The sequence below is a fragment of the Physella acuta genome, unplaced genomic scaffold (assembly GCF_028476545.2).
Source record: "Physella acuta isolate Inbredline_101_S28 unplaced genomic scaffold, ASM2847654v3 ptg000521l, whole genome shotgun sequence".
Lineage (NCBI taxonomy): Eukaryota > Metazoa > Mollusca > Gastropoda > Physidae > Physella > Physella acuta.
The window spans coordinates 268,348-292,304 of record NW_026732040.1 but is presented as its reverse complement, the minus strand read 5'-3'; the positions used below and the strand labels follow the sequence as shown (position 1 = coordinate 292,304).

Below are 23,957 nucleotides of genomic sequence, written 5' to 3'. Positions count from 1 at the left end.
ACTATGCCCAGCCACCGTATTAGTCGTTAGGGTAGCTCAGAGTTCGGCAACCTTTTGAGACAAAATTTACCAGTTTTTAAAGAGCCACTAACATTTTTTTTCCAATATTTAGGATTAGGATTTTATAAATTTAAATAGCTTTAAATATGGAATAATTATATTTATTCATATAATATTTTTAAATACACATGTTTCGCACAAAACATATTATTGTATTTTAGCTAGCTCTAATAGAATAATAACATTAGTAATCGTAAAATATAACTATAATCATTGAATATTTCTATTAGTTACATCAATGAAAGCATTGACCTTGCATGCCGTTTGAAAGTTTGTTTAAATCTGGTTCATAACTTCTTGTTTTAAGTTTCAAGCACACCTCTAGATGTGTATTTGTTAGTTAGCTTTTTTATTATATTCATGTAAGAGAACTCTTGCTTGCACGAATATGTTGACCTAAAGATCGTCAGCACTCCAGATGTTTTTCTCTATATACGGTATATAAAAATAAATAGTCGATTTTGGTTTGACATCGTTCATCTGATAGCCAAGAGACTTTGGGGAGTTCATAATAACACTCTAAGGAAGGGTTTTGTAAAAAAAATATTTTTAATTTCGCAAGGGCGGCGCCACGGGAGGGTGCGATTTCCTCTATATATAAAAATAATAAAAGTGAATTGCAGTGACACCGTTCATCCTATAGGCATGCAACAACCCGCTACAAACCCGTTTTCGGGGGTCACATCATCGTGGCCCATAGGTTGAGATCTATACTGCCTTGGGCCACTCATGATATGGCCCGATGTGTTTGGGTCATCATGTCGAGTCAGACATGTCAAGTGGCCAGTAAACAAAACTATTATCTTTAAAATGGTGAACGTCAATAATAGCGATGTACTTATCTTTAGTCAGTGATTAACACAGAAGGTTCTAGCAATGTTTTCTCTAATATCAGCTCAATCCTTCTAGAAGTCATCATCCCCAACAATTCGTGAGTTTTCAGTTTTAGTTGAATGCATTTTGGAACTTCAATTAAAATTTACGTGTGTATGTTTTTTTTTTTTTTTTTTTTTTTTTGCTTTCTGCGACCCACCCACCCCCTCCTCCAAGCGTGTAACGCTACAATGTCTGGTTATATTTAATTTGAAAATAAGATATTTGTTTGTGAACTTTATTTAATTAAAAAATTGCAAGAAAATTTGGGAAAAGTAAATTAATCGTTTAAAAATAATTTATATTTTCAAAAAAGTTCAAAGCTAATTAAAACGCAGTACACATTTCATTGGGAAAGTAGTAATATAATACGATGTTCTTTTTTTATGTTTCAAAATTTTAATTTACATTGTTTAACCCTTTATTTACGGAATTAGGTTCCGAATGATATTTTTTCTTAAACAATGTGTTATCATATTGCTTTTGGCACATTTAAAGCATATGTCGAAGGAAATTTTGTTTCATAAATTTTTAAGGGCCCAAACATGTATTGGTACTTATAAGTACCGTCAGGAATGTAGGACATTTTTTCCAAAAATTAAAAAATTTACAAAATAGGAAAAAACGATACATCTTATTTAATAATAACATGGCAATCATTATAACAATCATTTTTTTGTAATTTTCACACATAAACCCAGCACAATAGTATATTTTGAGTACGATTTTTACTGGATTTTCTATCGGAACACATCTTAGACCTCAAACACAGCAAAAAATGCCGACATGTCATGCTCCCTCATTCCTCATTCCTTAGACATTCTTGTCTGTCGTATTTCTGGTGTGGTAACAGTTGCCGGACTGAACCTGCTTTTGCTAGAGGCTTCCAATAGCCATTACAATGAGCCGCATAAACAAATATTTTGAAAACAAAAGCCTATTCATTCAGTAGGCCTACACTACTACTAGTAATACTAGTATAATTGTAGCCTACTAGAATGTTATGACAAGTCTACACTACAGTGTAAAGTTCATAAATAGAAGTGAGCTCAATGTGTTTGGAATAGCCGTAGTGGCCTACTGTTTTGTGTTTACTGATTCAAAATTACAAAACGATCTAAACTACATGCAGATGTATGGACTATTACTAGTCTACATGTGTACATTACGTACACGCTAGCTATTGTAGGCAAGACAGTTTTTTGCAACAAATATAACTTACAAATCTTACTTCTAGAACTAGATTTTGGTATACAAATAACGTATACTAAACCTAGTAAACAAGCCTGCAACTGCCATCTATATTCTTGTTATTCTTTTACTACTAGAAATCTGCAATTAGTTACAATATTTCTGCGGAAAACCCTATGCTAACCTTCTTATCAATGCATAAATATATGTTTTTAAGTACATTTCGATAATTACTTATCAAAATAATATTTATGTCACTCCATATCGAAAATCAGCAATTTCCAAGAAATCCTAAAAACATGTCCGTGTGCCCTGACGGTACTTATAAGTCCACTTGTAAACATCGATCTATTACAAAGACAATTTGATAAAAATTGTATAACTAGAAGTTAAATGCATTTGCCTGACTATTGAAAATGCCAATAAAAAATATTCGGTGTTGAAAACGTGAAGAATAAGGTAAAACAAAGGGAAATCAGGAACACATGTGAGATATGTACAGAACAATTGTGAACTACCGATACAGGTAGAGATTGAAAATGGGGCCACACCATAAATTTTCAAAAAACATTGATCCCTCCACCTACCTGTGACTCAAGGGAGATCATACTATCAATTACATCAATAATTTTTAAAATTCGTCTTAAATTAAAAATAATACAGGCGCTTAATTAAAGTGGTACTTATAAGTACCGTCAGTAGATAAAGGGTTAATATAAATCACAAGTTCGTGCAGTAATATCGATTGTTTCAACCTTTATCTTATATATCGTTTTCACTCAAAATAAACATTTACTGTAATAAAAAAATAACTACACGAAAATCCCTTATTTAATATTAATTCTGTACCCCTTACTAAAGGGACACCATTTTTAAATACAAGGGGAATAGCTTAACAAAATAGCTCAAACAAAATTAATACAAATCAAACAACTCATAACAAAATGCACCATGTTTATTACTGTTTTACTTATAAGATGTATGCAATTATTCTGTAGGCAAAAAATTGTGCATAGTTATTGTTAGAAGAAAATGCAAAGTGTACCTTATTTTCACTTATAATTAATAAACATTAGCTTTATTTTAAGAATAATTATTTAAGTAGTGTTAAAATTTGTTAAGCACATATAATATTTGTTATTACATGTTTATTTCTGGATCCCTTACGTAAGGGACAAATTAAAATAAAATAAAATAAACAGCATCGTTAGGTTTGGTGTGGAAAACATACCACTAAACATTATATTTGTTTTATTAAGTTTGATCAAAAATCTATCTTCTATCTATCTTCTATATATATAATTCTCTTCTTCGAGCCGTTAGAAAACAAGCTGCAAACGCTCTCCCTACCTCCCCACCCCTACATGGTTTTAGTGAGCTGTGTTCACTCTAAATGTTTACAAGCAGAGCCAACGATTTTAAACGTAGGGGGGGGGGGGGGAGGAGGAGGGGGGGAGGGAAGGAAGGGGGGGGTTATGGTCCTTAACGAGCTACTTATAGTGTTTTAAAGAAATATTTTCAGTGTCAGCGTTGGTACTGTCGAATTCACAAATTATGAATTATTGAAAATTAGAAACAACTAAATAGCGGCGTATGTTATGCCGCGGGCCGGCTCGTATATATATAATTCTCTTCTGGGAGACGCTAGAAAACAAGCTGTACACGCGCTCCTTACCATCCCCACCCCTACATGGTCTTAGTGAGCTGTGGTTCACGCTATGTTTACCTTCGTGGAGTCGGATTTAGTGACGGCTATTAGGGGCAGATAATTTGGTTTGAAACGATTTTAAACGTGGGCGGGGGGGGGGGGGGGGGGGGGGGAAGGGGGGGGGGGGTATGGTCCTTAACGAGCTACTTATAGTGTTTTAAAGAAATATTTTCAGTGTCAGCGTTGGTACTGTCGAATCCACAAATTATGAATTACTGAAAAGTAGAAAAAACAACAACTAAATAGAGGCGTATGTTATGCCGTGGGCCGGCTCGTATATATAATTCTCTTCTGGGAGCCTTTAGAAAACAAGCTGCAAGCGCCTCCTTGCAGTCCCCTTTCTTTCTCTCTATCACTATCACTACCACCCCCACCCCACCCCCACATTGTCTGGTCAGCTGTTGTCATATTTACAAAGCTAAATGTTTACACATCGTAGAGCCGTAGAGCCGGGTTTCTATTAGGGGCAGATAATTTAGTTCGATTTTAAACTTACTTACTTAGAGGAGGCTGCTTTCACGGGGGGGGGGGGGGATGTAGGGTCGGGGTTAGGGTAAAGGGGGGGGGGTAGTGTTTTAAAGCAAATATTTTCAGTGGCAGCATTGGTACTGTCGAATTCACAAATTATGAATTACTGAAAAGTAGAAAATAAAACAACTAAATAGCGGCGTATGATACGCTGCGGGTCGGCTCATATTTAAATAATAGAGTACACTTGTGTTTTGGGTATTATATCGACTTCAGCATATTTCTGACATTCTCTTTTAGAAACGGTATTTGCTCTTGTCTTTCTTCTTTATGAATTTTACAACAACATTTTTTTGCGGTAATGAACACGAAACTAATTTTAACAATAGACTTTAATGAGTAAAAAAAAAATCTTCTATTTTAAGTAAAATTTGGCATTTTACAATAATTGCTCTTTTCAAAATGTCTGGTATGTATATTTTCTATATCATTTTTTTTTTTAAATTTCGCTTTGGAAAGGGAAATACCTTTTCCTCTCCGCCCCACCTCTTTACAACTTCGCCCCTCCCCCCCCCCCTCTAACTCAACATGTTTATTACAAGAAGGTGATAACATACTACTAGCTATTCTTTAATTAAATTAAAAACAAAATCAATAAATTATGGACATTATGTTAGATATATGTACTCCACACAAACTGTTTAAAGCATTTGAAGTTCTATAAACTGTAGCTCTATAAACTGCGGAAATAACAGATTTTAAACTAAATCTGAATATTTTCTTTGGTTATTTCCCTTTTATCTGAAAATTGTTACAGCGTTTTGAGCATGCACTTTTAACCTTTTATCCATTTGTCTCTACGCCTTTCTTGTTGATGAAATAAAGAACAAAAGTAAATGTGCTGTTCGTTACAGATTCAAGAATAAAATAATACATGTGTGTTGTAACTTGTAGGCTACTAGTAAAATTTAGTCTTATTTTTGCTTAAATCATTTGTTATTTAACTCATTAAATATATATAACTAACCTAATCATAAACGAAGTTATTAAAACGTAACTATATTCAGATTTTTTAAGGATATTAAATAACTATAAATAACTTGGTGAAAAAAACTATTTTAAAAAATAAAGCAATCCAAAAGTAAACCAAAGTAGTTCTGAAAAAAATTACTATTCTAGTTACAAGTTTAAAAGCGATAAAATTGTTTGAATGAGATTAGCGGATAATCGATGACAATAGACTGTTTCTGTGTACTTAACACATAGCTCATACTACACGCTTGTGGGGAGTGTTAAGGTTTTAGTTTTACTTTATCATATTACATTTACATAAAACAAAATCTGAGTTCAAAATAAAGCATTATAGAGGATTATCCTTAAAGTTTACCTTAATTATTCAACAACGAATTCAATTAAAGTTCAGGTTTTAAATCTACATTTTATTTCGGCACATTTTCAACAAAATCAAATGAACAATATTTGTATATGGTATTAGTGTACAAATGGAATTTATTATTTCAGACAACAAAGCCTCCATAGCTCAGTGGCTAGAGCACTGGTCTTGTATACCAGGGGTCGTGAGTTCAATCCTCACTGGGGGCAATTTCCTTTTTTTCCTAATACGAATCTGATATTTGGGTGTTGCTCATTAAAGTCATATTTTCGCTAAAGTACAATTTAACAATACCTAGTAGATAGCGCGTTAATATCTTTTAAAAAAGCATGCGTTGCATGCATCATATCGTATGGGTAGTAAATTGGGTTCTATTAATTAAATCGGCATATAATTATATGTTTTTTCTTTCCCACGTTTTCTTTAACTTGCTTTGTCTGTGTTTCTGTGTTTGTCTTTCGAATCAAATCTTGCGATCGAAATTTCTGGCACTTCCCAGTTAGCTAGCGCGCTGAAATTTTCAGGGAAGCTTTCTTTTGGATGACCATAGAATATGCAATTGTTATTATTACTTATTAATTGATCAATGGAAACATTTTATTGAGCATTTTAGACCGCTATATAATCTATATATATAATTCTCCTCTGTGAGCCATTAGAAAAAAGAACCAGCGACGCGTACCTCGCGCGCAGTGAAGCGAACGATCCCACGTTGCCACAGGCTTAGGGGCAAATAATTTACTTTGAACCGAGTTTAAACTTACAGGATGTAGGCCAGTTTGGGGGAGTGGTTGGGCACACGATTGCTATCCCACTCGACACGGGTTCAAATCTGTGTGTTCTAGTCAGTAACGTATTCACACAACGATTTTTTTTCGAGTTGTCTTTTTACGAGTTGTCTTCGTTTACCCAAAAAAAAGTGAAAAGATAAAATCGATAGCAAGATTTTAATGCAAACAGACAAAGACTAAAAAGTAGAAAATAATAATCATTAAAAAAGTTTTTAAAAACCCACGTTTTCTGATTGAACTAAAAAAGTAGAAAATAAATACTATACATCACAATAATGCAAGCGATCACTCTACTATAAGCGATCAAAAACGTGGGGCGCCGTGATTTTCTTACAGTTTCTAATACTGTTGACTCTCTACAAGCTCCCTAATAAAAGTCAATAGTATTACCTAATCAATAGTAATATAACTTTTACTTCGGCGCCCCACGTTTTTGATAGCTTATAGTAGAGTGATCGCTTGCATTATTGTGATGTATAGTATTTATTTTCTACTTTTTAGTTCAATCAGAAAACGTGGGTTTTTTTAAACTTTTTTAATGATTATTATTCATTAACTATCTTTTCTTTTTCAATCGCCAGTTAATCAACGAGAGAACATACATAAAATGCTGTACATTATTAAAACACAGTATAAGGCTCAATATCAAATGATGTATTACATGATTTGAATGGTGGAGTGTGTACAATTAATAAATAAGAAGTGACTACTCGGAAAAATATTTTTTCGGCTGAAGACAAAAAACACAATAGTTCTGCGCATGCGCAATGGCCTTCATAGCTGCGCGAGGGTTCGGGCTAGGGCTAGGGTTAGGGAGAGGGTTATGGTTCTGCGGTTTGTTTGAAAACACACGCATGCGCATTACCATCGAAAACATCGCCATCGCGCATGCATATCTTTTTCCGGCTAGAATCGGTGCTATATTATGCCCTTTACACAGCACTGATCCTGGCGACCCAACGGGAAGTCACGGGACACTGTTAAAAGTATAAAAGTATACATTTTCTATATAACTTTTATTTCGTCGGGGGGGGGGGGGGAATAGACTTTTTTTCGAAGAGATGCCTGTAAGAAACTGGATAATTTTCTTTTTTTAGACAAAGCTTTGTTTGTGTTGTGTCTCTTGTTTCTAAGAATAGCCTGAATGCTCGTACAAGGGTAACTTTTCTTATTGTTTATTTCCAGTCTGGTAACACGAGGAGTGGTAAACTATAAAAACTTTTTGTAGAAGTAGATACACGAAGGGATTATGACGTAATGGTTTATTTTCGTTAGCAGCACCAGACCAGAGTTGTAGCGAGGGGGGGGGGTTGTATATGTTTCCGGGCGCCGACCTTAGGGGGCGCCAAAATGGGTTGGAAAAACAAATTAAAATCTGATTCTAGCAGCAGTTTAGAATTACAAATACAAAAAAATATATGGGGAGGGGGGGGGTGCAAGTTGAAAGTTTGAGGGGGGGGGGGGTGCAAATAATTTTTTTTTCCCCGGGCGACGGTAAGGGTGCAACGCCTCTGCACCAGACTAGCGGTTGTGGCGTTACTCGAAAAATTTGAGCTATTGGTAATTGCTACAAAGTTCAACATCAGTTAATTAAGGTAACCTTATCCCTTTAGTTAAGTGTAATATATTTGAAAGTTATAGTGAATGTTGTCCCTTTTGAATTTCTTTTTTGCCTCAGACATGTATTTTACAGCGTCAGTTTGCCTTGCCATGTTCGCTTTAGTATTACAGTTTTCATCATCGTTTTGTGAGGACTGATACAGATTTACAATAGTAATATTTCTTTCTTACTTGTAGCTTACTTAAATTCATTTAAGATGGTTTGCTTATAAAAGAACTAATACAAAACGTCTAATTACAATCTTATTTTTTAACCTAAAATTGCAAATGTGTAATTAAAAGTAGAGCTGAAATAAATGTTTTAATTTTTATAAGCAGCTGGTATGTTATGTAGAGTACAATGAGACACAACAGATCAATCAATCTTCCTTTTTAAACATCTGTATGTATATCTGTATCTGTTGAGTCCTCCCACACCTCTCTTTTTTTTTGATTAAAATTTGTCCCGTTAAGGGATCCAAAATTTTGATAATTAATTTTAATTTACACACACCATTTTGAGAAGCTATTGAAATAAATATTACCAATTAAAAAATAATATTAAAGTTTTTATCATCGGAACTAAATTAAGATAAAATTAATAACTATTTGAAAATAAATAAATTACACATAATATCGATTAAAACAAACTTGATAAAATAACGTTTTGTGTGAAGAGAGCGACAAATGGTATACTTTGTAATTTACTTTTTTTACAAGTTTTTTTGTAAAAATAGCAAATTGTAATCTGATAGTCTCCCCTGTAATAACAAACAAAATATTAAAGGGAGGTAAAATATTGAATACGAGCCGACCCCTACGACCCCACCCCACCCCCACCCCCGAAAGCAAACTCTTCTTAGTTACCTCCCCTAAGTTTAAAATCGTTTCAAACTACTTTATCTGCCCCTAATAGCCGTCACTAAACCCAGCTCTTCGATTGTAAACATTTAGCGTGAACCACAGTTAGGGGTGGGGGTGGTAGGGAGCGCGCTTACAGCTTGGTGTTTTCTATCGTCTCCAAGAAGAGAATTATATATATATATATATATATATATATATATATATATATATATATATATATATATATATATATATATATTGTATCACGGCGCCTTCCTTATACCAATGTGTTTACATGTGTAACCGATTGTGTGTTGTTGTGATTGATTTATGATTCTTGGTTGTTTGTGTGTGTTTCTCGTTTCCATGCTGCCGACGACGCCAAATGTGACAGACGTGTGACGTACCTTGATAGGTTGTGTTGTACACCTTCTCGCAGCACCTAGATGCGACAGAGGTGTCTTACCACCTGTCGTGTAGGTATTCGTCCACGACTTAGGAATTCTGTCGCTAGGCTGTGGACACCTCATTCGGCATTGACACATCCACCTCATCTAAAGAATCACACTCTGACTGCAGGTTCGAGATTACAACACTTTATTTCTTGATGAATAATCAATTCCAAAAATAACATGAAAATCAATAAACCTCCAATGTCACTAGTCCACACACTGTATCCAGAGTTTCTCCCCCCCCCCCCCTCCCGAAAAATTCTACCGCCCCCTCCCACCAACTAAATGAAATTTATATAATTTATATAGAAATACATACTTTTAACAGTGTCCACCCCCCCCCCCCCCACCGAAGAAAGTCTACCGACCCCCCCCCCCCAAATTTCTAGTGCCCCCCCCCCCCCCCCGGAGAAAAAAGTCTGGAAGACACACCGACTGTATCGCTCCGTATCTCACGATCTACTGACACTGTTCTCTGCGAGTGCTGCACTCAAGGTACTCTATGACCGAGCTGGTCACAATCCCCAATCAAACACGCCGTCTTTTAGTTGCACCTATGGCCACCACAGCATAGATAGATAAACCACGTGTTTACCAACTAGTATTCTATTTACACACAAGGAAAAGAAACTAGTTTAACAATGTCTGATCTAATGTGTAGGGCAAAAAATTAAGTTATAATAATAAAAGAGAAATAAACATCAAGATCATGAAAGGAGTAAAAGGGTGAATACATGTATATTTGTAAAGATTGCAGTCTATAAAGCTAGATATTACAACGGGGTTTATTTTCCACTTGTAAAAAGGATTTCAGTAATGCATAATTTGACAGTTTAATACAATGTGTTGAAATATGTTTTGTTGATATTATAAGTACAATGTTAGTAACCATCAGACCAGAAATCTAGTTTAAGTAGTTTGGAGCTGGGGTCGATCTTTTTCAAGGTTCTGTATCTTTTTGTAAACAAGAAGTGATTCGAATTTTAGATACTCGTTTGATAAGGGGATATAACCGATGTAATGATGGGACGGTGGAATATTTAAGCAGTTATTTCCCTTTTATCGTTCACGATGTTTTTTTTCCCTCCATGATGGTATCTTTGAAAGAGATGATTTATATCAGTGTGGGGATGGGGGTGTTTGATACGTAGGTTTATTATTTTGTAAAATTGGAAAGGATGTGGGAATAGGGTTTAAATTGCCTTTTACTTGTTATAAGAGTTTACAGTAATACATATTTAATAGTCTAATACAATTTATCCAAATAAGTTTTTGTTTTATCATAAATACAGACATAAATATAATAATAAATCGGCAAATAAATACATTCATACATAAAGAGTTTGGTTTTATAAGTTGAAGTCTTGTTTTCATTTGCAGGGGCAATAATGTAATTATAATTTTGTTTATAAATTCTAGATTGTAACTGATAACAGAAAAATCTCGAGTTCGGATTCCGTGTATGACTCGGTAGGTCGGAGTCTACTCAGCTCTGTCTGTTGGGTACCTGAATTATGCTAGACAACGTCAACGTAAAGACGGATCATCACAGAGCTGGTTAAATTATCCCTTCAACAGCTGAGATCAAAGAGACAGATGAGCTCTACTACATTACCCACATAGACAGTCAGGTCCCATAGCTTGAAACACGTATATGAGCTAATAAATATCAACAAAAACAATTCGTCCACCTAACTGCCTTCTTATTGAAAAACGGATTGCTTACTTACAAACCCTCTACGCAACATTTGTTCAGTTTAAAAAAAAATAATTGTTTAATTTCAAGACGCCTATGCATTCAATCTAAACAAACTTTGTTAATTTGAGATCGATAATATTTTTTAAAAAATGTTTCATTGTTTGTAAAATGTTCATCTTTTTTTTTTTATCAGCGGATAATACAAGTAGGTTTGGCCTCAAAGTGTTACTCCGCCCATTGTAAATATGAAGAAAGAACCAGTAAGGGAGAAAACTTATGTCAGTTTTTTACCATAACTACTAAATAAGTAATTAATTAAATAATCTATACAAATATCTTTCTTAAATAATAATATTTAGACGTTTAAAATGTTGTTATTGATTTATGTTTAAACTTTAAAACTTGTGCATACCTATTAAAAAATAAAGGTTAAATTATATTGTAAGAAGCACTAGCTTTATTTCAAAAGTTACACTATAACTATAAACTTGCTCTTCGCTTAATCATGGGTGGATTATGTATCAGAGTTATTTCTGGCTCCCTTTTGAAAGGGAAAATTAAAAATATAAATTCCGTTTAATGATATTTTTTTTTTGGATGGTTCTTAAATAATTAACCTGACTCTACCTGCTCTAAGACCTCGCTTTAGTTGTTATCTTAATCTCTTACTGTATTGTCACTATCACATATGAACACATTTCTACAGGCAACATGACCGTGTTTGCTTATATAACATAGGGAACAACCTGTCCACCTTCGATTGAGCTGGGTGAGGAGGGTGTGTGTATCACCCTCCCTGTCAACCATTGAGGTGGGTGAGGAGGGCATGTGTATCACCCTCTATGTCAACCATTTAGCTGGGTGAGGAGGGTGTGTGTATCACCCTCTATGTCAACCATTGAGTTAAGTGAGGAGGGTGTGTGTATCACCCTCTATGTCAACCATTGAGCTGGGTGAGGAGGGTGTGTGTATCACCCTCTATGTCAACCATTGATGAGGGTGTGTGTATCACCCTCTATGTCAACCATTGAGCTGGGTGAGGAGGGTGTGTGTATCACCCTCTATGTCAACCATTGAGGATGGTGTGTGTATCACCCTCCATGTCAACCATTAAGTTAAGTGAGGAGGGTGTGTGTATCACCCTCTATGTCAACCATTGAGGTGGGTGAGGAGGGCATGTGTATCACCCTCTAAGTCAACCATTGAGCTGGGTGAGGAGGGTGTGTGTATCACCCTCTATGCCAACCATTGAGCTGGATGAGGAGGGTGTGTGTATCACCCTCTATGTCAACCATTGAGCTGGGTGAGGAGGGTGTGTGTATCACCCTCTATGTCAACCATTGAGGAGGGTGTGTGTATCACCCTCAATGTCAACCATTGAGCTGGGTGAGGAGGGTGTGTGTATCACCCTCTATGTCAACCATTGAGCTGGGTGAGGAGGGTGTGTGTAACACCCTCTATGTCAACCATTGAGCTAGGTGAGGAGGGTGTGTATATCACCCTCTATGTCAACCATTGAGCTGGGTGAGGAGGGTGTGTGTATCACCCTCTATGTCAACCATTGAGTTAAGTGAGGAGGGTGTGTGTATCACCCTCTATGTCAAACATTGAGCTGGGTGAGGAGGGTGTGTGTATCACCCTCTATGTCAACCATTGAGCTGGATGAGGAGGGTGTGTGTATCACCCTCTATGTCAACCATTGAGCTGGATGAAAGGGTGTGTGTATCACCCTCTATGTCAACCATTGAGCTGGGTGAGGAGGGTGTGTGTATCACCCTCTATGTCAACCATTGAGGAGGGTGTGTGTATCACCCTCTATGTCAACCATTGATCTGGGTGAGGAGGGTGTGTGTATCACCCTCTATGTCAACCATTGAGCTGGGTGAGGAGGGTGTGTGTATCACCCTCTATGTCAACCATTGAGGAGGGTGTGGAGTGTGTGTGTGTATCACCCTCTATGTCAACCATTGAGCTGGGTGAGGAGGGTGTGTGTATCACCCTCTATGTCAACCATTGAGTTAAGTGAGGAGGGTGTGTATATCACCCTATATGTCAACCATTGAGCTGGGTGAGGAGGGTGTGTGTATCACCCTCTATGTCAACCATTGAGTTAAGTGAGGAGGGTGTGTGTATCACCCTCTAAGTCAACCATTGAGCTGGGTGAGGAGGGTGTGTGTATCACCCTCTATGTCAACCATTGAGCTGGATGAGGAGGGTGTGTGTATCACCCTCTATGTCAACCATTGAGCTGGGTGAGGAGGGTGTGTGTATCACCCTCTATGTCAACCATTGAGTTAAGTGAGGAGGGTGTGTGTATCACCCTCTATGTCAACCATTGAGCTGGGTGAGGAGGGTGTGTGTATCACCCTCTATGTCAACCACCAAGTGGTGTGGACGACAGACCAACAGTCCTATGTCCAGTTGTCCACTTTGTTAACCTTCAAAACGGCGAAGGCTTGCTCTGGTTGGCCTACAGAAAATATTATTTCCACTAATATGTTTTTGTTCGAGTGTCCTCTGTGTCCACTGTGTTAGCGTTAGAAAGTTGTATGATGATACATAAAGCGCTGTTTTTATTTCAAAGACAACGCCACATACAGCTATCAACATATACGTACAAGAACGCAATAATTGAAACATCTGAATCACTGTTGTCACATCGATTTTCTTCTTCCTATCATATTTTTTCTGTTTTTTGTTATAATAAAAATTATTTTATAGTAATTTCTTCTTTCCGGAAATATATGATGAATTTATTTTAAAGAAGAATAAAGTCTGAGGAAAAAAATATTTAAAAGTGCACTAACAGCTCTAAATAATGATCTTTTTAGTTTTAAAATGTGTTTTTCATTTTTACATAGTTAACAATAGAAATAATAAAACAATGATTAAATCATAAAAATAGTAAAATATTCACATCGGTATCATAACCCTTTTCCTATTTCCTTCATTGTTCGATTACTATATAGGTATTAATTTTGTAAACATAGACGTCATCATTACCCGGAGTGTTGCCTGAATAAAACACTGTTCTATACTGATACCATGGCCATTACATTCTGTTGACGTGCTACCATCAGTTGTTTGAGTTTTGGAGTTTTCTCCATCAGTTGAGTGGCTGTCTCAAGCTATGGAGCCTCATCTCGTAACTTTTAGGTTTAACATCAATGAGCTTTACCGACCTGACATCACCGAATATATTACCTTCAGCCGTCAATAAACTTTCCCAGGTAATTTTTGCTAATTTATCCCAAGTAGAGTTGCCTGAAAGAAACTCTAAATGGGGCTTTTGTCATGAATGAGATTAGGTGCTTGGTTTAGGGATATGCCTATGACTATATTTTGTATAAATTAAAGTACCGAGAAAATAGACAGCACTATCAACCTAGCGCCCGTTGTATCCTTCCTCAACGGGCCATTTTTCTCGTATTAAATAAGGGATGTTCGTTTAGTTATTTTTTAAATGTTTATTTTGAGTGAAAACGATATATAAGATAAAGGTTCAAAAAATCGATATTACTGCACGAAATTGTGATTTATATAAAATTATGTAAGTTAACGTTTTGAAACATAAAAAAATAACATCATATTATATTACTACTTGTCCAATGAAATTTGTACTGTGTTTTAATTAGCTATGATTGTTTTTAATATATCATTTTTTAAAACGATTAATTTAAGTTTTCACAAATTTTCTTGCAATTTTTTTAATTAACTAAAGTTCAAAAACAAATATCTTATTGTCAAATTAAATATAACCAGACATTGTAGCGTTACACGCTTTGAAGAGGGGGTGGGTGGATCGCATCAAAGCAAAAAAAAAAAAACAACATATACGCACGTAGATTTTAACTGAAGTTCCAAAATACGTTCAACTACATTTGAAAACTCACGAATTGTTGGGGAGGATGAGTTCTAGAACAATCGAGCTGATATTAGAGAAAACAATGTGAGAACCATCTGTGTTAATCACTGACTAAAGATTAGCACATCGCTATTATTGACTTTCAACATTTTAAAGATATTAGTTTTGTTCACTGGCCACTTGACATGTCTGACTCGACATGATGGCCCAAACACATTGGGCCACAACACGGGTGGCCTAAGGCAGTATAGATCTCAACCCATGGGCCACAATGATGTGACCTCTTAGAACGGGTTGTAGCGGGTTGTTGTAGTTTGGGTTGAACTTTGCCAGGAGGCTTCTAAATGTATTTCTTTATCAAATCATTGTCCCATGTATAGATTTGATGCAATATTTTACTGTTGGCTTTGTCAACTTCTGGCTCTAATAACATTAGTAAAAATTATTTATAAATTAAAACTTCAATAAAATAAGCGATTCTGATTTCGGATTAATATTACACTTGAGAGTAAATAATGTTGTTTTCTGTTGTTGTTGATTTTAATGTATTACAATAAAACTAATGTTGTTTAAATCAAAGAGCGAAATCACGGAATATATATATATATATATATATATATATATATATATATATATATATATATATATATATATATAACTATTCCTATATATTGAAAAAAAAATTTAGTGGCTCTTAACAAACTGGTAAATTTTGTAAAATGCATATTTTGGCTCTTCCGTCTCAAAGGGTTGCCGACCCCTGGTGTACACTTAAACCTTTCCCTAAACGACAATACGCTACTGTCGTGTTTTCGCAGGAGAATTACTACGATAATAAACGACCCTTTTTCAAGTACGGTATGTGCTTTTAAAAACTAGCGAAATGACTTTTAAAATAAATTTACAACAAAGAGTATTGTGTAGTGTGTTAGCACTTTTGTTCTGACTAACATAATGTTTTACATCTTTTGTATACACAATTTTATAAACCTCAAGCGAGTTAATTCAGTAAACTTTCAAAATAAAACAAGAATTAAAAAAGTAAAAACCAATTAAACATTTTGTATATAAAACACAATGTCCTACAGTAAGATCGAATTTTTCAACCTTTATCTTATGTATCGTTTTTACTCAGAATAACCATTTACTTATTTTTTTTTAAAGTTAAATGCTCTTTAAGTAAGAAAAAACGATGCATAACTACACGAAAATCCCTTTATTAAATCTATATCTCATACAGAAGGGACACAATTTTACAATGCAAGGGAAATAATTTAACAAAATAGCTCAATTTAATTCGAATCGAACAAACCATTACAAAATACACCATCTCTACTTACTGTTTTACTTATAAATGAATGCAAATTGTAAAGTATGCAAACAATTTTGTACTAGTTATAGAAAAACATAAAACACAACTTTAACCATATTTTCACTCAAAATAGAGATATATTAGCTTTATTTTAAATATCATTATTTAAGTAGTGTTAAAGTATATTTTAACTGACGACTTTGATGCTTAAAATTCTATTATTTCTGGATCCCTCACAAAGGGGACAAATCTGCACTGATCTTATTCCAGCGGTCGGCAACCCTTTGAGACGAAGAGTCATAAGTTACAATTTACAAAATTTCCCAGTTTTTATAGAGCCACTAATATTATATTCCAATATTTTGGTAATTCATAAGGATTAGGTAAATAAATTAAGATTTTTTGATTTGAAATAAATAACGTTAAATATGAACTAATCACTGCACCCCAATATTTATGCTAGCAGTCAGTATATATTATATAGTTTTAATATTTTAGGATAATCTGGGGCGATTAGATGCCACTGTTTTCTTGAGTTTGTGGATCAAAGTATACTTATAGTGAATAGTATTGATTGATAAATGGTCATTTTACAATGTTACCTGTCCGTATCGTTCATGTTCAACCCTCGTGCTATGTGTTACCTGTCTGTATTGTTCATGTTCAACCCTCGTGCTATATGTTACCTGTACGTATAGTTCATGTTCAACCCTCGTGCTATATGTTACCTGTCTGTATTGTTCATGTTCAACCCTCGTGCTATATGTTACCTGTCCGTATTGTTCATGTTCAACCCTCGTGCTATATGTTACCTGTCTGTATTGTTCATTTTCAACCCTCGTGCTATATGTTACCTGTCCGTATTGTTCATGTTCAACCCTCGTGTTATATGTTACCTGTCTGTATTGTTCATGTTCAACCCTCGTGTTATATGTTACCTGTCTGTATTGTTCATGTTCAACCCTCGTGTTATGTGATGTCTGTTGTCACGTTGACCTCTCCTGTTTGTTCTTGTTTATTGTACGGGTATAATAGGGGTGTGGTCACGTGGTCTCAGTCTAGTAACTTCCTAATACCAGGTTAGTAGAGTTTAGTTCGCTATAGTAGCCCCTGTTTTCTGCTCGATGTCATTAGTGGTTATTATGTGGAAAGGGGGGGGGGGGGATAAAGAAAATCAGAATAACTAAGTTATAACAATATAACTACTTGTTACTGAGTGTTACAAACACGACTGATTGTATGAGACCGATCTCGGGAAAAAAATTCAACGTAAAATATTGTGTGATTTCTTTTATCACGAAAACAGGACGTAGAAAAAAAAAACATTAATGTTATTATAGAAACTACCTGTAAAATAAAAAAAAAATATATACTACGAGCCGACCCGCGGTGTATGATACGCCGCTATTTAGTTGTTGTTTTTTCTACTTTTCAGTAATTCATAATTTGTGAATTCGATAGTACCAACGCTGTCACTGAAAATATTTGCTTTAAAACACTAAACCCCCTTCCCCCCCCCCCCCCCCGTGAGAGCAGCCTCTCCTTAGTTACCTCCTCTAAGTTTAAAATCGTTTCAAACTAAATTATCTGCACCTAATAGCCGTCACCAAACCCGACTCTATGATTGTAAAATGTAAACATTTAGCGTGAACTACAGCTCACCAGACCATGTGAGGGGGGGGGGGGGGTGTGGTGGCGATAAAGAGGAAGAGAGGGGATTGCAAGGCGCGTTTGCAGCTTGTTTTCTAATGGCTCCCAGAAGAGAATTATATATATAGATATATATAAATACTATTATATTATCATTTTTATCGGAAAGGTCAAGAAATATGGACTGTTTTCTAATTATATTCAACACGAATTTAGGTTAAACTAAAAGTCGAAATATTGAATAACATTGAACATACTATCTCCGTAGTATTACATTTAATTACACGGATACAATACAAACAAAATGGTATGAATAATGTAAATTCCTAGCATACATTCATGCAATTCAAAATGTCTTAGTTTTCGCACATATTTCTTGTTCAAACTGTCAACAAGCCCCCCCCCCCCTCCCCCCTCCACACAGTAACATTACCTCAACTTGCTGTAACATAAAAAAACCCACACCACTCATTCCTACCACACCCACATCAATCATCCACATCCTCCACAATATCTGGGCTGCTCTCACTGGTGTCATTGTTTAATGTGATTTCAAAGTCTGCGCTTTTAGACTGGCCATGTGCTGTGTCATCTTCATCACTGACTTCCACCACGTCCTTGTCACTGTCCTCTATGATCTCTGGGGCAGCTGGAGCTGGCTTGGGTGATTTGTCTTTTTTTTTTCTCAGATTTCTCAAAACGGAAATCTTCTTGGCACAGCTGCAGAGGCTCAATAAACTGCTCAAACTCTATGTCTTCCATAGCACTTCATACATCCTGAGCGTTAATTGTTTTTCGTTTGTTTTTTACAGCAAAGTTATTGAAACACGATTTAGCATACAGAACAAATACACTGGCAGCTTTAGATATAGCTAGCCTGGCTTCCTTAGAAACATTAACACCTTCTGGGATTGTATCTTTAATTATTCGAGTGACCACTGCATTGGGCAAATTTAAATCTTCTGGTCGTTCAGCCATGCTACTGGGGGTCGACGTGGTCGAGTCGGTAAAGCTCATGGTTGCTAAACCGAAAAGTCTCGAGTTCGAACCCTCGGGCAGATGAGGCTCGTTAGCTGAGGACAGCCACTCTTCTTGGAGAGACAACTCCAAAATTAAAACAACTGCTGCCTTGTAGTTTGTTCTTGGTTGGACAAAGGCTATGGAAGCAAATCCAAAAAGAAAAGCAGGCTGAAATCGGAGTCAATTGCCTCAATGGCGCATAACCAGTTGACACGTACCGCTTAATTGTGTTGGAGGCGTGGTCGAGTCGGCAAAAAGCTCATGGTTGATAAATTCGAACAAAGTCTCGAGTTCAAACCCACTGGCAGATAAATCTCGATCCCCTTCAACTCTAATAACGAAGAAGAAGAAGAAGAGCCATGCTACTTCATGAAAGTTTACAAAACAAGCAACCTTGATAATTGTGCAGTGTAAAAAGTTCTAGATAGTTGACAGTTTAGAATACTTTACTTACAACTTGCCCATTAAAGAAGAAATAAACTTCTGTTAGTCTCCATTCATATTTTTTCTCCAATAGCATAGAAGCCAAAAATTAAATGCTTATAACTTTCTCAAACATGACAAGGTAATAGACTCTTAAAAAAAACAAAATTAAAAAAAAAAAATAAAACTCATTTTCTATATTCGGTATGAAACCATGTTTTAAAATATTTCTATACATTTAAAAAAAAATATATGTAGTTATTCTCTTTACTAAGTTTTATAAACAAATTAATATTTATTTTTGAATAAAACTAACATATAGTTTAAGTTATCTACATATAAATTATTTTTCAGAAGTTTAAGTAGCAGTTTTAAGTAAGTAATTTCCCCTGCAATGTAAGAATGTATTCTTTTTTAATACCAGAGGAGGCAATCCACTACTCTTAGGTCGCCACCAATAATAAAAAAGAAAAAAAAAAATTCTCGTAATTACGTTCTCCTTTAGACACGAAAGTACATCGTGAAGATAAAGTAGAGTTTATGTGTTTCTCGACCACAGAATATTTAGAGATACCCGGTTAACTCTTATTAAAAAAAATCCTACACACACCACTGTCAGTGGGGTACACTGAGACTTGTATAGTTAAAAAAAGGGGATGATATATTTGAAGTCGAATAAATTTCGATTAACTGAACAGAAAACCAAATACGTCTCCATAGCCTTAAGCAGGCAGTACACCCACACTCCCAAACCTAACGTTATTCGTCGGTGTCGTTTTAAAACACATGAACGGAAGTTTATAACGACGCTATAATTGTGACCGTTTACAACGACGCTATAATTGTGGCAGTCTATAACGATCTTATAATTATGACAATGAATAACTTGATAAAGAAAGTATAGTTGTCTTAGTTTTTCTCACTCATAGAAGCCGGCATCGACGGTAGAAAAAATATGTATCTACACCGTATTAAATATTACTGTATTCCAATCGCGGGATGTTCGTATGCTACTTCCATACCTGGAATATATTTAAATCAACTAAGTAGGCCTACTCGAGTACAACGCGAAGACACGGGCAAAATGCACATGTTAACCTGCAATATGATAAACTACATAGCGAAGGGCGGTTGACTAGGGGTCAATTCAAATAACACGGACTTGAACTTATTCTGTTCCTTCAGCCATACCCTTTCACGACAGTACTGAAACCTTCTTTACTGAAATATTGACCCTTAAGCAGTTTAAAAGGTATCATACACTTTAGATAACCGCACGTCTTTTTACCTGTAAGTACATCAAACTTGTGATATTTTATAAATATCCAATGAATGCAGCTGTTTAAAACGAGGCCGTTATTGTTTACCGTTTTTTAAAACTTATTGAGCGAAAGGCCAGACGTATGTACAGTGGTTTAAACAACGGGCCCATCGACTCTATAGATATTATGACTATCGTCTAGAGTTTTTGTATTACGATACAGTACAGATCTTTAGCCTCACAAGGTGGACCCCATCACATGACATCAGTGGACGTTTAACCGGTAACTTACACCACTTCCAGTTACCGAAAATCTCCCAAAACTTGATAGAAACATGTATATGAGCTAATACTTACACACAAATATTTCGTCCACCTGCCATCGGTTTAAAAAAATGATTGCTTTAATATAGCAGTCAATAAACATTTACAACTAGTGAAGACAATTTTTACATCTTTTAAATTTTTAATGAAACTTTTATTACTTTCTTAAAGTTTTACATATGTAATATAACATAATTTTACATTATAAATTACAAACACTACATCATTTTTTTTTAAAATACTAATTATAATTTGTGCACTTCACTTAATATTCGGGTGCCTATATCGTTTTAATAAGCTATTTCTGGCTCCCTTGAAAAAGGGAAATTAAACTATAGTTAATGTATTTTAGTGTGGACGACAGAGCAACAATCCAATGTCCAATTTTCCCCTTTGTTAACCCTCAAAACGGCGAGGGCTTGTTCTGGTTGGCCTACAGAAAATATTATTTCCACTAATATGTTTTTGTTCAAGTGTCGTTTAGTGTCCACTGTGTTAACGTTAGAAAAATGTATGATGATACATAGGTTGGATTGTTTCCCCTCTTGTTGAGGGTTTTATGGAGCGCATTTATTCAGTTAAAACGGTACATGCTACTGCTGGTCTAGATGAAACCACTGAACAAGATGTGAGAAAGGATGAGGAATGTGTAACAATTAGTGGACAGTAATGGCGTCGTTAAAACCACTAACAATCTTTATATTAAACTGGTATTAAACCTAATAAATTACCTGGTTTTTTTTTTAATTGTATTATGTACGGGCAGGTAACGTAATCAAATGGTTACACGTTTAAAACATAGTCATCTGTAGAGATTAGGTAGTACACCATTAGGCAATAGGCAAACTATCTGTATTGCTTATGGCCACCCATGTTGTAGCCCAATGTGTTTGGGCCATCATGTAGTGGCCCATAGGTTGAGAACTATACTGCTTATGGCCACCCATGTTGTGGCCCAATGTGTTTGGGCCATCATGTCGTGGCCAATAGGTTGAGAACTATACTGCTTATGGCCACCCATGTTGTGGCCCAATGTGTTTGGGCCATCATGTAGTGGCCCATAGGTTGAGAGCTATACTGCTTATGGCCGCCCATGTTGTGGCCCAATGTATTTTGGCCATCATGTCGAGTCAGGCATGTCAAGTGGCCAGGGTATTGTCAACATAATATCATGATTTCACAGCGTGGTAAAAATAACTATTAAGGCCTTATTTAAAACACACAGTTTGTTAGGGAGAGTGATTCGGCTATGGCGAGCCGATGGTTGAAATTATTCAGCCCCATACATTATATCGGGTAAATTGTCTATTATTAATTTGTCCGTAACTTGTATTATATTTCGTTGGGTATGATAATGATGGAATTTACTTCTATATTTTTTACATGTGTATAATATATATATATATATATATATATATATATATATATATATATATATATATATATATATATATATATATATATATATATATATATATATATATATTGTTAATAGTATGGAATGAAACCATGTATATAAGTTACGAAATCAACATAAAGTGATAACAATTTTCAAATGAGTTTTTATTTAGTTATACTTAGAGCCCACACTGTGTATCGCTTGATCTCAATGTTGCCATTTTTGCAAAATTAGTAATAATTATTAGTATTAATTTAAAACTTTATTGCTGGTTGGGGGGGGGGGGGGGGGTAGCTGCAGCGGGACAATTTTTTTATCAGGTTAATATATTATGGATATACTTTTTTCCTGTAATCGAAAGGGTACATGATATGTGACTGATAAAAAAAAAAAAGTTTAGGTAAAACACGAACAAACGTATCCTTTTTTTACATTCTGATCAATGTCCTTCCACATCTTTCGTTTTAACATGTTTAAACGTTTCATTATATTTATTTGTTGAAGCGTAAAAAGCAAAACTAAAAGTAATTGCATAGGCGAATAATTAAAGTAATTAATACAATAAATATGTAATGAGATGGGGTGACCTAATACAATTTACATTCGATAATGCTTTGGGAGTTGGAAAGTTTACATCAGTAAAGGGAAAGAAACAATACTTTTTTGGCTTTCGTGGTATATCCACATTTGTTTCCCTTTGACGGCAAGACTGAAGAAGTTAATTTGAGGATGAAAGAAAAGTCTGTTAGTTAAGGGTTTGTGTCTGGATGCCAAAGTGGACTTCTTTAGCCAAAGGCTATTTGTAACTATATATATATATATATATATATATATATATATATATATATATATATATATATATATATATATATATATATATATATATATATATATATATATATATATATATATATATATATATATATATATATATATATATATATGAACTCAAATGGATATGTGTGTATAAGTTTTTTGTGTGTGCTTTAGTGCGATCAACCACTCCCCCCCCCCCCCTCCCCACTATAAACGTGTAACGCTACCATGTATGGTCAAATTTAATTTGAAACCCACACTCTTTAAGACTATAAGATATTCGTTTGTGAATTTTAAAAGGTTTCATAACTGCAGGAAAAATTTGGTAAAAGTAAATTGTGCGTATTTTAAAAATTTATTTTTCATTTTTTTAAAACCTTTTATATTCAAAAAGGGGGATACTAATTATAACACAGTATAGACATCATTTTAAAAGGAATTATTTAATACAATGTGGTTTTTTTTTTATGTTTAACAATTTTAATTTACATAATTTTATATAAATCACAATATCATACAGTAATATCGATTTTTTTCAACCTTTTTCTTTTATACTGTTTTGACTCAGAATAAACATTTACTTTATTTTAAAAAAATTTCTTTCATTAACAAAAACGATGCATGACTAAACAACAATATATTTTTTTTTTTTACATTTATTTCTGGAACCTTTACAAAAGGGACACAATTTTTAAATGCAAGGGAAATAACTTTGTATTATAACTAAAAGAAAAATTAATCGAACAACTCTTGACAAAATACACCATTTCTATTACTCATTTACTAATACCACGTATGTAATTATTTAGT

At 34.9% G+C, this 23,957-nt stretch overlaps 1 non-coding gene and 1 pseudogene across 1 annotated transcript; one reads left to right on the top strand and one right to left on the bottom strand.

Annotated features, from left to right (window-relative positions):
• The first annotated feature begins 5,829 nt into the window (after nucleotides 1-5,829).
• On the top strand, nucleotides 5,830-5,902 carry Trnat-ugu (transfer RNA threonine (anticodon UGU)). Its single transcript has one exon. It is a non-coding gene; the product is annotated as a tRNA-Thr (tRNA).
• A 12,490-nt stretch (nucleotides 5,903-18,392) lies between these two features.
• LOC131945055 (DNA polymerase epsilon subunit 3-like) lies at nucleotides 18,393-18,882 on the bottom strand (annotated as a pseudogene).
• Between the last annotated feature and the right edge of the window lie 5,075 nt (nucleotides 18,883-23,957).